Source organism: Telopea speciosissima, chromosome 3 (assembly GCF_018873765.1).
Source record: "Telopea speciosissima isolate NSW1024214 ecotype Mountain lineage chromosome 3, Tspe_v1, whole genome shotgun sequence".
Classification (NCBI taxonomy): domain Eukaryota; kingdom Viridiplantae; phylum Streptophyta; class Magnoliopsida; order Proteales; family Proteaceae; genus Telopea; species Telopea speciosissima.
In genome coordinates this window covers 45,181,554-45,197,541 of record NC_057918.1, presented here as the reverse complement: position 1 = coordinate 45,197,541, position 15,988 = coordinate 45,181,554, and positions in this window count along the sequence as shown.

Sequence of the window (15,988 nt, the reverse complement as noted above, 5' to 3'; positions counted from 1 at the left end):
AAAGATAATATAACTCATCTGGAACTGTTTTGGATGCTAAAACGACATTTCCATTAGAGCAACAAAATGACGGAGTTTCATATTGAAATTTCTTTGCTCCACAATGTTTGCAAGGTGGTACTTTTTGGAGTACATGTAAAGTAGAACATTCTGGTTCAAATAGTAATTGATTAAAAAATAAATTAAATACTATAATAAATAAATATTAAAAATATGAGTAAACTCCTTTTACACAAACTAAGGTTTCCCCAAATACCTATTTCACACCCTAACTATTAAATGTTGACTCATAGACCCCCTGAAATTTACGTAGTTAGATTCTGTTACATGGATCATGCTATCTGATGACGCTAAACTATTTAAAATACGAAAATAACCTTATAAAATCCAACAACTCATCCATTCCTTAAATCATAGTGAAGGAAAACTCTTATTGAAAGGAAATACTTTGAACTCCTCATTTCCCCACTACTATTCTAGCCACTTGTGGATCATAGGTATATAGAAGTCCTCTGATTGTGAACTACTCTACAACTCCTCCATAACCACTGAATCACTATCGAGGAACGTTAGTGTAGAATTTGAAGTAAGTACTTCGGCTACCATTGTTCTTGCAACCATATCAAGTTAGTTTACCATTACTTTTAGAGCAAATTACTTAGACCTCCCCTGACCTTTTTGACAATTCAATAAATCTCCTCTGCCCTTCTGACAACTACATAGACCTCCCTTGCCTTTCATACTGGACTTCACTTATCCCCAATTAGTTAGTTTTTTAATGCTAGGTAACGGATAAATTTGAAAAAACCAAAAAAGTTGCCAATTATAATTTTTTGACTTATGCGAAGTTACCCTATTGCCCTTACACCCTTTTCCCTACTTCTTCCTCTTCTTCCTCTTGCAAACCCTGCTGCTGCCACCCCTCTGTAACCCTATCCACGCAAGCCGCAATCCCCACTCTCCTCCACTTGCTCCCACCCCTGTGCAACCTCATCCACGCATGCCCTAGAATGAAATTCCAAAACCTTAGAATCGATCAATGCAGATTGGTTGGAAACAAATTACAACCAACGTAGAAATGAGACAGAGATTCGAAACACAATGAAATTTCAAAGCCACAGGAAACTTTCAGGGGGAAAAATCAAAATTTCTTTAACGAATTAGAGTCTTATTAGTTTCTGAAGTGAAAAGTAATGCCTATTATATAAGTTTACGGAAAAAGTTCTCTCTTTGGTTGAGCTAGAAAGTTAGGGTGCTTTACATTTGAAAGGCTTTAGATCTGATTGTCTTACTATGTTGTTGGCTACTTGGCTTATTGCTATTGAATACAGGATAGACTTGATGCTAATTTTCCTCCCCTGGAAGGCTGATTTCCTCTAGTGTGTGTAATGTACGGGCTGGAGCAAGGAGCGACTGGTGAAATTTCTACAAAAATATTTCTTTCTACTTCAGTCAAATCTAGGTTCTCTATTAGAAGTTAAGACTTACAATGCAATTCGCTGTTTTCCTTGGTAACTGTGGCTCTAGATCTGATCTGTTTTTCTTTTATTTTAATTCTTCTGTTTAGCAGATTTTTGCTTGGTTTTCATTATTGTAAATTTTAATCTCTACTTCATCTACAAAATGTTCTACATACCTACCTTGAATGCTTCCTTTCTGTCATTTTCCTTTAGCATTCTCGGCATCACAGTTACTCTATTGATTGATGACGGTTTTTAGGCTGGAGTTGATGATCTATTTTAATTGTTATTCGCTCTTGTGTTTTCTATCAATGTTTAATGGATTGAAGATCATGAGAGCTGCTTTAGATTTATCCAGTGAACAATATACTTATATTTTTAGCCGTGGATTTGATTTGATTGGATCTCCTGTTTTTTCTAGTTTGGTTTTTTGGAATCTGATTATTGAAAGAATGTTTGAATAATCGAAATCCTTGTTCGATGGCAGTGGCAGGAGGTTGAAGAAGAAGAAGAAAGGGAAAGGTGTAAGGGCATTTTGGTCATAGTAGGTAATTTACTAACACTGTTAACGGACTTGGGTATAGTGAAATCAAATTTAAAAAGTAGGGGAGGTCTGAGTAGTTGTCAGAAGGGCAGGGGATGTTCCCTGAATTGTTAAAAAGGTCAAGGAAGGTCTAAGTAATTTGCTCTTATTTTTATTACACATCTCTTAATCTTATGCCTCATCACTCTCATGTTTGTGTTCCTGATAAAGGACGCTCAACGTTCCTTGGGGTCTATAACTCTAAATATAAAAGTGAGTTAGGGTAGAATAGGTAAATGAAAAAACCTCAAGGGTTGTGGAACATGTTTACCCTAAAAATAGTTACCCCTACATTTTTAAAAATAATACTAACCTTGCATATAAGATGGTTGATTTTCTGAGCTTTCAGCATTTGATGTTGTAGTCCTTGGTTCTGTAAGTTGTGCTTTAAGTAACCAGTTTTGGGGACTTTTTCTTTTAGTCCTTTTAGCCTCATTATATCTTTCACGCTGATTTTCAGTTAACTTTTGTTTTGATGACATGGTAATCTAGTTGAAGAAACATTCAAATTGTAATTAAGAAGAACATAAGTACGTATCAACGTAAAATTAAATTCAATAAAACAAGGATTAATTACGAAAATGATATAATTAAAAAACAATAAACATATGAAGGAATAATTCAAAATCTTGTAATTTCAACTTATCATAGAGCACCTCGTATTAATTCCACAGACCACGAATATTGTAATAAATGAATCATGATATATATTCCAATTGTGTATTAGTTTCCAAAAAAGATGATAAGCCAAGAAAATTTAGACAGAAGCATTCTGCATATATGCTTAAGTATTAAAAGAAGAGGTTGGGAAAGATTGACAGATAACAATGGAGAAACAAAAGACTTCCAATAATAAAGTAACAGAGAACAATATGATTGTTCGAGTAGAGAGCCAATGAAACAAATCCCTTAAAAAAATTTGGTTCGCCAGAATCTCACACCTGTAAAAAAGATTGAAGTCAGACTAACCAAAGGTTGCTGAATTGAATGTAGTCCACCCATCATTGCCACTTTTGTTGCCTGTAATCATAGTTTGATTGATACCATCTCCTATCATCATAATATTCCTCTTGTTCTTATCAATTGATACATACTCACCTTAGACTCCAGCAGAAACATGAATTACAAAGTATCCACTATTGATGCAAATTTTGTTTGGAGATGCAGATACAACATCAATGATGCTTGAGAAATTTCCTTTTCCATCTTGTCTCACAATCACTCTGTCTGTCACTATGATATTACCCATGGTTGTTTGTAGTAGTTTCGTTCCACCAATGTAGTTATAGAAGATTGCTTGATTGTTGGGTTTGCTCCACATTGGACCAGGTAAGTGATGACATTGAGGAGAGAAGAGATTCATGCCTGGTTTTGCTTTATTCTTCTCATGGACCCAACCATGAGTAAAGAGTGCCAAAGAGACATTGTACATCATGGTCCCATTGGAAAGAAGGGTGTAAAGACCACTCTTGGCATTCCAACCCAATAGGGTGGGATAGAGAAAGGGGAAATGCCTAGTAGACATGTTTACAACAGGGCTTCTCTTTCTGGAATATGGAGAGTTGGAGCAGTTGGTTAGGTTCATATATAGAAGAGAGCAGAGTTATAGTTTTTGTTATGCTACATGATAATTGAAGAATCTCAAATGAAGGGAAATGCCTGGGTTTGTTATGTTAGGAAAGTTAGTTTTAACTGATGGGTTCAAAGTACAGACCATAACTTGATATTATTCTATTTTACTGTTGCACCCAATCTTGAAAAGGAAGCCATGAAAGAGAAGTGGAGTGAAAATGGTTACAGACATTTCTAAGGACACAGAGTACTTGCAGTGGTCCACTATCCCTCATGGTTGTTACAAAATCTGCCCTAATTTGAGGATTATATAAGGAGATTGGCCCTCAGCTGCCATGATAGCCTCAGAAACAACTCTTTATCTTACACATACAAGCTAGTAGTATAAATGACATAGTTGCAGGGATTTTAGCGCATTTGGGTTTCAATCTAAAGATAATTCTTTGTTTGGGATTAAATGGAACTCTGTGAAAAGTGAATAACAGGTTGGCTTTGTTTGCTCAATGGATTTCCTCAGAGACAGCATCACTACTCCTCTCTCTCTCTCTTTCTGCTTTCTCATTAAAATACAAACAACATGGGCCCCCTTCACTCCTTCCTTCCTCTTACCAAAATTATAAGAGGGGAGAGAGTCCCAAAGTCAAATTTCTTACTAAAGCACAACCACTGTTTTTTTGAGTTATGATGATAATGACAAGTGAAGCCCACTACCCACTATCCACTACCCCTCTATCTCTTTGTACTTTATTGGGAAAGCATTGCTATGAATATAGAGCACTATTGCCTTGGCTAAATGTGCATGTACATGGAACCCTGGTTGATTTAATACTGTCCAGTGATTTTTTTTAATGAAATTATACTTAAATTTTCTAAATATATATATGAATCAGTCTTATGCTTTCCATAAATCTAGGTTTTGGGGCAGAATTAGAATTGATTCTCAAAAGGCATGTATGGCTAGATTCTGATGGGTTAGTTCAAGAAATTACATCTTAAAAATTTTCTATATTCGAATTCAGGATCCCAATAGAAATGTGGAAAAGCTTACGCATTTGTAGTTTCTCTTACATAATCAAGTTGTTTAATAAGATCATGATCACAAGGAAAACAACAGATGAATGGAGGAGAAACATTGTGAATTCAATTTAAAAAAAATAAAGATGATATTCTAAACTATAGTAACTATGGAGACATAAAGAGAGAAGAAAGGAGAGGGTTTTCCCTAGCCTAAAATCACATAAAGTGAAAATGCAAATAACATACCATGAGAGATTCCAGCAAAGATAGATCTCTGGGATGCAATCCACCAATATTGTTTCCTAAAAAGAGGTTTATCCGTCGGTGTCCCAATGAGTCAGCTAATTGTTGGTGTAGAAATTGTAGTTGAATCCGAATATTATTTCATCACTGAAATAACTTTCCATGCCAGTTTGTCATCACCTACCAGCCAACTGCAGCTAGAAAAAATTTGTATTACTGTTGATTCATCATGTACATCCTCCTTGAACTTCTGAAGGCAGCTATCATTTGAACAACCTGAGACGTGGAATGACTCCAATTGTAGATAATCAGAGAATTGTTGGATGTCTACTCCCCCCTCTATTCAAAAAGTGAGTGCAAAAGTCTTAATAACAATGCAATCTAAGATGTTAAAGACAGCTCATATTTACAGGACAACAGTACATTAACTTAACTTTGTGTTCAACCACTCCAAGCATTGACAACAGTTCATTCGTAAATGTCACAATGATAGGCTCTTGAAGATCTGTGTAACCCATATCAGAATTACCTTCTTGACTGCCTTCAAGAGCTTGAGATTTGGCTTCAAGCAATTTTAATCTAGATCAACATGCCTGTAGCATCTATTTCACATAATTGAGCTGAAGGAACACACGCTGATTCATTATTTACCGAATCATAACACTCAATTCCCAATTTCATCTGGATTCTCCTTTTCAGTGTTATCACATTTTAGGCTTTTGACCATCTACAACTATTACAAGCTTTGGGAAAAGAAATTTGACAAGATCCATAATCCCTTCAGTATCCTTATGAGGACTAAAAGACAGCTGATAAAATCTATCAATACATAAGATTTATTCAGAACCATTATAAAGAAGAAAAAAAAAATAGTGCACCACTGAAAAAGGTAATGCTAGCCACTTTAATGGAAGGAAACAATGACTACATTATTTCAAATATTAACTTTGTTTTCTTCAATGATTGTGAACCAAATGCAACTTGCATACTGCAAGACTGTAATTCAATTTTAACAATTATAATCCTATGGGAAGCAAAAATTAACTTTGGAAGAAGGTTATATGAACTTCCCGTAGGAGATCAGCTCACAACATGATTGCAGGGATAAAGGAAAATCCAGATTAGAAGGAAAGTCAATAGCTTACTCAAAACAAATCAGATTCTTATAAAATTCTGCACAAAATGTCATTCTGTCACGAGGAACAATCCAGTGAAGTAGGGTTCAAAACTGAAGGTCAGATATAGAAATATGAAACATAAGTAAAATATCCAACTAGATTGAAGTAGAGACAATTGGATTGAAGCAGAGAGAAGAAAGGAAACGGGTTTTCTCTAGGCAGTGGCTAGCAGGAGAGGCTTTAGTTGAACTCAAATCCACAGAACCATATAATAGAAGACCATATAATATGTATTTTCCAAATGATGACCTGCTTAGCCATAGCTCTTCAAAATTAATCAAGCAAAAACCATAAGGCTTTAACGCAAATCAAATTACAAACCTCATCGGGTATCAACGCAGGCAAAAACCCCCAAGTATTTCATTGTAGCGGACTCATAACATTGAACTCTGTCTGTCTCAGCTGCGTTCCCCTTCTTGGTATCTGCACCAAAATCCCCTATGGCAAGTAAGAATAAGGGAGTTTCACACACATTCAGGGCAACCATAAAACAGATTTCTGAAGACTAACAAACTTTAATAGCAACGAACAGAAACACACTACTTTGGTAAGACAGCTTGGAGAAGATGAAGCAACGAACAGAAATACACTGAATATATAGATCTCTGCTTGGGGTAATGTAGACCTCAATCTTTTATTTTTATTTTTATGAGAGAGAGAGAATGAGAATGGGGAAGATGAAGCAGAGGGTGGAGAAACACACAGCTTGGAGAAGATGAAGCAACGAACAGAAACACACTGAATATCTCGATCTTTGCTTGGGTTGCTGTAGAGCTCAATCTTTTTTTTCTTATGAGACGGAGAGAGAATAAGAATGGGGAAGATGAAACAGAGGGTGGAGAGGGAAGGAAAAGGAAGGGTTTGGTAAAGATGATGAGCAACATATAGGTATACCATCGATTTAGTCGATTGATTTTCTCTGTGGAAGATGAAGGAGAAGGAAGGAAAAGCAAGAGTACCATTAAATAAAAACTAACTAATTTAAAAAAATAAATATTAAGATACTAAAGGGTACCAATATAAATATAAAACACAAATAAAAAAGAGAAATAGAGAGTGAAGGAATCGTGGTATTTAGTGTTATTTAAATAAAAATGAGCCACACACTTCAAGATTTAGGGGATATATTTATTTTATTTTAGATTCACACAAATACGTAGTATAAGTTTAATAATTACATTCATATCCTTAAAGACATACCGGTCACCTAGGTTAATTCATAAGGATAGGCTAGTCTTAGGTATGATATACTAGGTCATTTCGAAAGGTCTAGATACGGCTTGAGATTCCATCTATGAGTCTAAATATGGCTTGGATGGACCAAGTAAAATTTCAAACAAAGTTATCACTAGCTTGTGAGGTGTCATGAATGACCTTCACTTTTATAAGGCCTCTATTGATCACTTAGTTAAGTTATTTAAAACCTACCTATTATTGCCTTTCTTCTTATCTGACGGCGAGTCTGGATCCTATGCTCCCCATTAAGGGTTTCTACACCACATAGGTTTAGGCCTCCTATCCATAGGTTTTGATTCATTTAATTTGTGGGTTTAAGGATTTTCATCCTCAAAGGTAACTCTCCTCCTCTCACGTAAGAGGGGAGCCACAACATATACTAAAGCCTATCATCTCTTGCCGGCTTAGCCAGTGGGTGCAGGTCCTAACCTTTCAATTTTAAGGCATTAGACTAGATTTAAGTGACCTCCACGAATGGGCCAGACAATAGGGGGGTTAAATCTAGGGTGTAGACACATAATCATTACATATAGGTGTGGCCAAAAGGGTTAAAAAATCTGGGCTTAAAATCTTAAAAGAAATCGGACGGACTCACGGGCAGAATCATTGCTATGAATACGTTCGTGGCTCCTCCCCCAAGATAGGCAGAGCGGACTAACTGGTGGATGTGGAATGTGAATCCGTTCGTTTGTCCGTTCTCAGAAGACTAAATTTTGTAAAATTGCCGAGGCGATCATATCTTCAGACGGACTCATAAGAGTGGATCCGTTCATTTGTTCCGTGCAGCTTTAAGAACGAAATCTTACAATTTTATACTGGGCAGATTCATGAGCGGAATCACGATAAGTGGATCCGTTCGTGCATTCTTTCCCAGGATTTTAATAAAATAGAGCCACGAGTTTTAAAACTCATTTTGGCTCCAAAAGAGAGGGACACAACCGTAGGAGAAAAGGCTCTCCAAGGACTTTCATTCAAGCCTCCCTTGCACTCCCTTGGTGGTTTTTGGCAAATCCAAGGCCTACAATCGATCTCCTCCACTTCCAAGGTATGGTTTTTCTTCCCATTTCTCCTTTCATTTCTCTCTTCCTTTCCATTTGTAGGGTTTGTGATGGAGTCTCTTCATCTTTCTTTCCTTTCATATGGATTAGGGATAAACCTCTCCAGTTTGTGATTGAGTTTTGATTTTGGTTGTATTTTTCCTAGCCATGTATACCACGACTATGCCAAAATCGATTGAGACTAGGGTTTTTGGGTTTGAATCAAGCCCTAATCGATCAATGGCACTATGTTAGTGGTTTCTTGTATGAACAATGTATCTTTTATTGAATTTAAAAGTCCTTACAAGAATTTTAGAGATTGTTTGTATTGTTTGCCATGCCTAGTTGAATTTCTTAGATTATTTCTAGGTTTTGATTGGGGTAAAATCTCAAATCCTCTGAGGAAAACTCTTCAATGGCATGTTAAATTCATTATAGGCCCTAAAATTTCATAGAAAACATTCCTTTGATATATCCTCAAGCATATTCTCTTATTCATGTGGTTATTGGTACCATCCTTGGAATTTATCCCCTTTTTCCTTAAATAAATAATTCCTTATCCCTTGTTGGGGTCTTTCATTCAATAACTTGCTTGTTTTGTATTGATTGGGGTGTAAAGTAGTCAAAAGCATATGTCATTCACATTAATCTCATCCCTTCATGCTTATGCTATAGGGTCCTCATATGGATTTTTATATGTGTATTGATCTTGTCTCTTTTCCTTCACTTCAGTTATATCTCCAATGGTATCCATATTCTATTTTCTCATTGATTAATCTTCTCATCTAACAATTTTCACATCATATAAGCATTTTGCTTCTATAATCTTATTTGCCATTCATATCTCAATTGATTCAATTTGACTCACCATTGTTGTTTTCTTGGGTGGTGTCTTGTGTGTAGCAAAATAGCCATGGTTTCCAAAAGAAAGAGGGATCTAGCCATTGTGACAGCGATTCTCACAGCAGACAATGTAGGGAGGTTTATCTCAGCAAAGACTGAGGGAATCTTCCGGTAACACCTCCACAACAGGAAAATCTTAGTGGAGAGGGATGTAGTGGTGGAAGAGCTTCTGGCCTACAAGGTGGGCACCAGTTTCAACAAGCTAAAATAGAGTAGCATGCTGATTCACCCAGACTTCTACTACCCCACACTGGTCAGAGAATTCTATCCCAATCTGGTGTTAGTCAAAGAGGATGATGATGGCTTCCAGCTGACTTCTTTTGTGAAGGGGGTCACCATTGCTTTTAATGAGGTAGAGTTGGGGATCCTTTTGGATGTTTCTGCAGAGGGTGACAGGGTCTATCATCCCCCAGGCAGTGATCCTAACAGGTGTTTGTCTCCAGCAGATAATCAAAAATTGTTCAAGACACTCACCAACAACAAGTATGATGAAAATGAGGATCTTTCTCGGTTTCCTCCACAGCGGGTTCTCACATTTATAGCCAAGACCAATTTGGCTCCTTCCAAGGTACACAACACTCATCCTCCTCTAATGTCAGCAGCATTAGCATATTCCCTGTACACTGGCCAACACATTTGTCTATCACATGTGATCATCCAGCATATGGCTCATGTGGTGTTAAATCCCACCTGCAAGAATACTTTGTCATATAGTAGACTGCTTACTCGGGTCTTTCTATACTTTGGGATTGATCTCGACCATGAGCCCAAGGAAATAAGTATTGAGGGGCCTTTTGGGTTCAATGCCATACAAAGGATGGGATTGTACTGTGATTATGATAGTTCCGGGGAGCAGGTCAAATATGGGGAGGGTGGAGGACCCAGAGATATTGATGATGACGATGATGATGATGATATTGAGTTCATGGGATCCGGTCCATCTGCTGCAGGGACTTCTGGTGCTCCAGGGGGAGGTGGGGGTGATATTCTGTTGGCCATTAGATGATTGAACCTAAGGATGTTGGAGGGCTTCGATGATGTCAAGAAGCAGTTCTTCTCTAAGGGTCAACGTCTCGAGATCATAGAGAGAGGAGTGAGCGACATCAACACCTTTCTCGACCGTGGTGGTGGCGATGCCGCAAAGGATTAGCCCACCTTTCTCTCCCTTTCAGAAAATTTGAAATTGCTTTGATCAGACCTTTCTTTCTTGTCTTTTGATGGATGTTGAAACTCTTTTCTTTTACTTTTCTTGCTTTTCTTCACTTCTTTTTTTTTTTTTATCAGTTAATTTGGAAACTTTTGAGTATGGTGGATGTATGTACTTTTGGTTTGGGTGGACAAATCGTGTATTTTGAGTTGGGAGAATCACAATCACTCCCAAGCAGTAATCCAGAACATTATGGTGGTTAAATTTGTACCTTTTTTATTGGGCGGGATAGAATCATATGTTTTGAGTTGGGAAGGACATAACAGCCTTCAAGGAAGGATTTGGAACAGTTTAGTAGTTGAACTTGGTTTTACATATATATAAGTGTTTATATTTTTACTCATTTCCTCTTATTTGAATCATTGTTCATAATTGTGGGTTGGTTATATTTGATTTATAATTATTTATTATGAATCATTACATATAATTGCCCATCAATTAATTACTCAGGACCCAACCAAACATCAGCATGATTATCACTTAACAGCTTATGTTTCAAATCTTAAGTTCCATTTTCACCTATTATCTTCTAGGTTCTCATTTCACCACAATCAGTCTTCTTCCTATGTCTGCATACAGTCATTTATGCTCTTGAGGCTTTTAATCTAGAACCTAATTGTGGAGAGTAAATCAAAATGTTACGCCAGACTGTGGTCGGTGTAGAGCATCAATGCTCTGATACCACTCTGTCATGCCCCCAACCCGATGAAAGATATTTTACAATAAAGGGGGTGACTAGGACAACACGTGTCGCCCCAATACTTACCAGGATCACAGATACAGTGTCCCGAGCCACAGTCCACCCTGTCATCAAGTCATGATAACAGCAAGGAACGTACCCAAATGGAATAAATCGTTCTAATTACAGAGTTAGCGGAAGTGAAATTAAATTAAATCATGTGAATTATAGAGCATTGGTTCTCTAATGATAACACCTAGTACAATTTAAATGTTTGTAACCGTTCATTTCTCTCCTTATAATTAAATATAAAGTTTATACATAATTGTGGATGAATACAGAAATTAATAATAAATTACGCCACTAGGGCACCATTATTGGGTGTACATCGACATCCAAGTATCAGCCACCGGCTCCACTTGATTCGCATCCATATGTGTGTATTAAGATATTTCCTGCATATCAACTAAAAAGGGGTTGCGCAACGGGATTAGCTACACCAGCTTGTGAGAGAGCAAAGGGGAATGCACATACACACAAATTTGCAATTTCAATTAATTATGATGCATGCTAATATTAGATTCATTTTCCACCTAACACACAATTCTATAAATCTTTTTTTTTTGTAAGAAAGAGATTTATTTAAGAAGTACGGATTACACTCCCACTCATGACCCCCCTAGGGGTAGCTAAGCAGGGATCGAAAATGGGCCAAACAGTCCTACCCGCAACGGACTGTGCCCTCCTGCCAAGGGCATCGGCAATAGAGTTTGCCTCCCTTGGAATAAACTGGAAAGTACACTCATCAAAGTAAGAGACAAGGAAACGAATGTCCTCAACAACTGGTCTAATAGATAGGTGTGATGATGTAATCGACTTATGTATGGCTGAGATGAGCGTTTGGCAATTACTCTCCACTCAAAGCTTCAGGAAACCCTCTGAGATGGCCTCCAGAAGACCTTGTCGGATCGCTAAAGCCTCCCCAACCAAAGCTTCATTGAAACACTGGGGATCAGAGATTGCAATCCAACAGGTGCCAGTGTGATCCCGAATAAGGTAGCCCACTCCACTTCGACCACCGTCCTCTGAGAGGGAATCATCGCAGCTCAACGCAAAGGTGCCCACAGGGGGTGGTGCCCATTGTATTGGTGTAGCCGGGCCTGTAGCAGATGAAGGAGAAGACAGTTTTTTAGATGCATTAAGGAATTCCCCGCAGGCCATGTGAGCCTTTTCAATCACCTCCTCCGTAGTCCATGTTTTTCTACTAAACAACAGATCATTCCTTGCATTCCATAGGTGCCACAAAATGAAGGAAATCATTGTACGTGTCTCCCCCGCTACTCTTTTACCCTGTGAAGAAAATGCAGACCACTCTTTAATCCACTGATGCAACTGAATCTCCTCACCATCTGGCACTTTATGAGATAGAACACTACCAAACCATACCCTTCGCACAAATGGGCAGGTAAGCAGAATATGCTCATTGGTCTCCTCTACTTGGCCACATCTGGGACACATTCTATCCACTAGAATTCGCCTCTGGTTCAAAGCCATTGCAGATGCAATCCCATTCGCACAAGCCCTCCAGATGAAGATCTAATCTTCGGCAGTGTATCGTAAGTCCAGAGAGCTTTCCATACCTCCTTTGGTGTCTCCTCCCAAGGCCGTGCCCTTGAAGAAGAAGCAACCGCCCTCTAATTAGCAGCCTTCAGATCACAGAGGTGATGATAAGCACTTTTTACTGAGAAATCACCATGCTTAGACACACCTCAAATTTCCTGATCTTCCAAATTGAAGTAACTCAGCTGAATTTTATAAATTGCAGCCCTATCAGTGGGGTGGAAAAAAATGATCGATCACCTCCTCGTTCCAGCATCTATTATCGTGGTCAATGAGTTCCTCAACCCTCTTTAAGGGGCATTCCATCATCGGCGGGAATTGAGGCTTAAAAAATGGTCCATTTGGAATCTAGGTATCTCTCCAAATATCAACCTCATGCCCCAACCCAATCTGCCATAGAAGACCCGATTGTAGTACCTCCCTTCCAAGCAAGATGCTCCTCCAAGCCCATGAGGGGTTGGATCCCAATTTAGCCTCCATGAAAGTGCACTAAGGAAAGTAAATACTTTTCATAAGTCGGGTCCAAGAAGAGTCTGGTTGACTCCACAACCTCCACGCCACCTTAGATAACAAGGCTTTATTGTGTAAAGCCGGATCTCTAAAGCCCAAACCACCTTTCTCTTTTGCTTGGCACAGCCTGTTCCAAGAAACCCAATGTATCTTCCTTTTCTCCTTTCCATCCCCCCAATAAAATTCTGCCACCGCTTTCCGCAAATGAGTGTGGTGTGTCACAGGCAATTTAAAGTGTGATGAGGCACAATTTGAGAGTGAGAAAGCAACCAATTTCATCATGATCTCCTTACCAGCATGGGACAACAGTCGATTCTTCCAACCTGCAAACCGATCTCCAGCCTTATCACTGATCTCCTAGAATAATTTTGCTTTTGAGGTTCCAAAGTGTGTTGGTAACCCCAAGTACTTGTTTGGGCCTTGCCCATATCTAATTTTTAATATACGGGAGAACCAACGCCTGAACTTCAGGGGCACATTAGGGCTGAAAGACAAAGAGGGCTTCTGGAGATTAATAGCCTGTCCACTTGCCTTATAATAGATGTTCAAGCACTCCTTCAAATGGCAAACTTCCTCCAATCTCATCTCAGAGAACATCAGGCAATCATCAGCAAACAGTAGATGTGTAATAGGTTGGGATCTATTACGCACCCGCACACCTTTCACCATGCCTTCCTGCTCCGCCCTTTTAATAATACAACTCAGTGCCTGCGAACACAGAATGAAAAGGGCTGGAGACAAAGGGTCCCCCTGCCTAATGCCCCTAGTTGGCATCACCGAGCCTTGAACTGTACCATTAATCAATAGCCTGTAAGACACTGTATGAAGACATACCATCACCATGCGAACCCACTGATCTGAGAAACCATACTTGCTCAAAATGTTTGCAAAAAATAATACCGCAAGCGTACGGGTCAATCGTAGCTACGGGTCGAACACGAGGAGGTCAACCTTGAATAAATTTCCACTTTTAATTAACGCGAAGTATACAACTTACCAAATATGGAAACAACCTATATATAGAAACTATCAATTATGGAAACTAGTAAATATAGAAGCAACTAAATTACCAAAGGTAACAAATTAAAAATAGAAATTAGGGCAACCACTAAGGGAATGGATGAATTAAAAATAAGAAAATCACTTGGGAATGGGTTGCACCATGAGAATTAGGGTAGATCACTAACTAGCATATTAGGGCAAAGCATGCATACAGCCTACGTCTATAAGATATGTGGCACGGCTCATATACGGCTAACATATCCTATGAAAATAGTGCTCATACAACATACAATGTAAACAAAAAAATACATGAACATAATGGTGTCACAATGGATACGGCTAACGAACATGTATATAGTTCCCCTTAGAATGACATACAAGCTGTGGGCGGTCATCCATTGTAAGTCCAATATTGATCATGTCCATTAATTGCATAAACAATGCTAGCCATCAATTCTTCATTCTCTCATGTTTTCACCCACTTCCAAAAGGAGAGGTTTAGCTAGCCATGAAAGCAATGAAGAGGGAAGGCAGGATTGATGGAGAAAAAGACATAGAAATTACTAAAACTAAAATTTATAAGAAGAAGAACTTAGCTGATTTGAATAAGTCCAATGAAGATGATTCTGTCACTAGAATCCCATCATTTGAAGCCGCATCCAATATTGAAGAACAAATTACCAAAGTGTATAATGAAGATTACACATATGATCGAAGGGATGGGGAAATAAAATTTATCTTAACAATGATTCTAAAAAAAATAATATTACATATGATAACCTAATTACATAAGATCTAATAACCAAAAATAAAAAGAAGAGGATGAGAGATCGGGCATAACGAAGAGGAACGACACTACTGCTGCTATTATCATTCTAGAATAGAAAATTTAAACTAAAAAAGAAAACGGACTGAAGGGAGAGAGAGCGGCTGGAGTGCGGTCAAGATGGATGTTATATGGGGAGAGAGAGAGCTCGTGAAAACAGATGGGTAAGAGATAGGAGAGAGAATTTGAGAAGAAGTGGGAGAGAGAAGAGATACAATCTGAATTTACCAAAATAAAAGAGAAACAATCCGAGAGAGAATCCGAGAGAGTTTAGGAGAGAGATTAGAGAGAAAAGATATTTTTTTCTTTTTTTTTTATTATATTTTTTATCCTAAATTTCAACTTCACTAAGAATCGTTTTTGAGCTATATCTTTTTATCCTGGGTCCAAATGGAACTAACCCAAGAATTAAAGTTGCACCATTTTACATTCCAGACGATATGAGCCCAATATCCAATATTTTTCGAAAGATTCTTAATTTGCCAAAATTACCCTTATGCCCCTATGCTTGATTTTTTTCTCTTTCCTCTCATTCTTCTTCTTCTCTCAACTTATATCGACTCGCTCTGGTCTTCAGCTTCTATCTTAATAGAATCTTCTTTTTTTTCGACTCTTTTAGCTTTATTACTCCACTTCTATTAAAATTATCCTAAAACCTGAAAACACAGAAAAATACCTCGAGTAGCTCCGTAAAATGTGAGTAAAATGTATGCTTATGATCCTAAGATTTCACACATTACTGTGCTCATCAGATTCCCCCACACTTAGACTTTGCTCGTCCTTGAGTAAAGCTAAAAGACAAATTAACCTAGAATGCAAAAAAAACCTAACTCACTTTCGTAGGAATCACGGTTGCACTTAGCACGTGCAACAAGCCTTTAAACCCCTAGGTTACCCTTAGTGGACGAGTTGTGT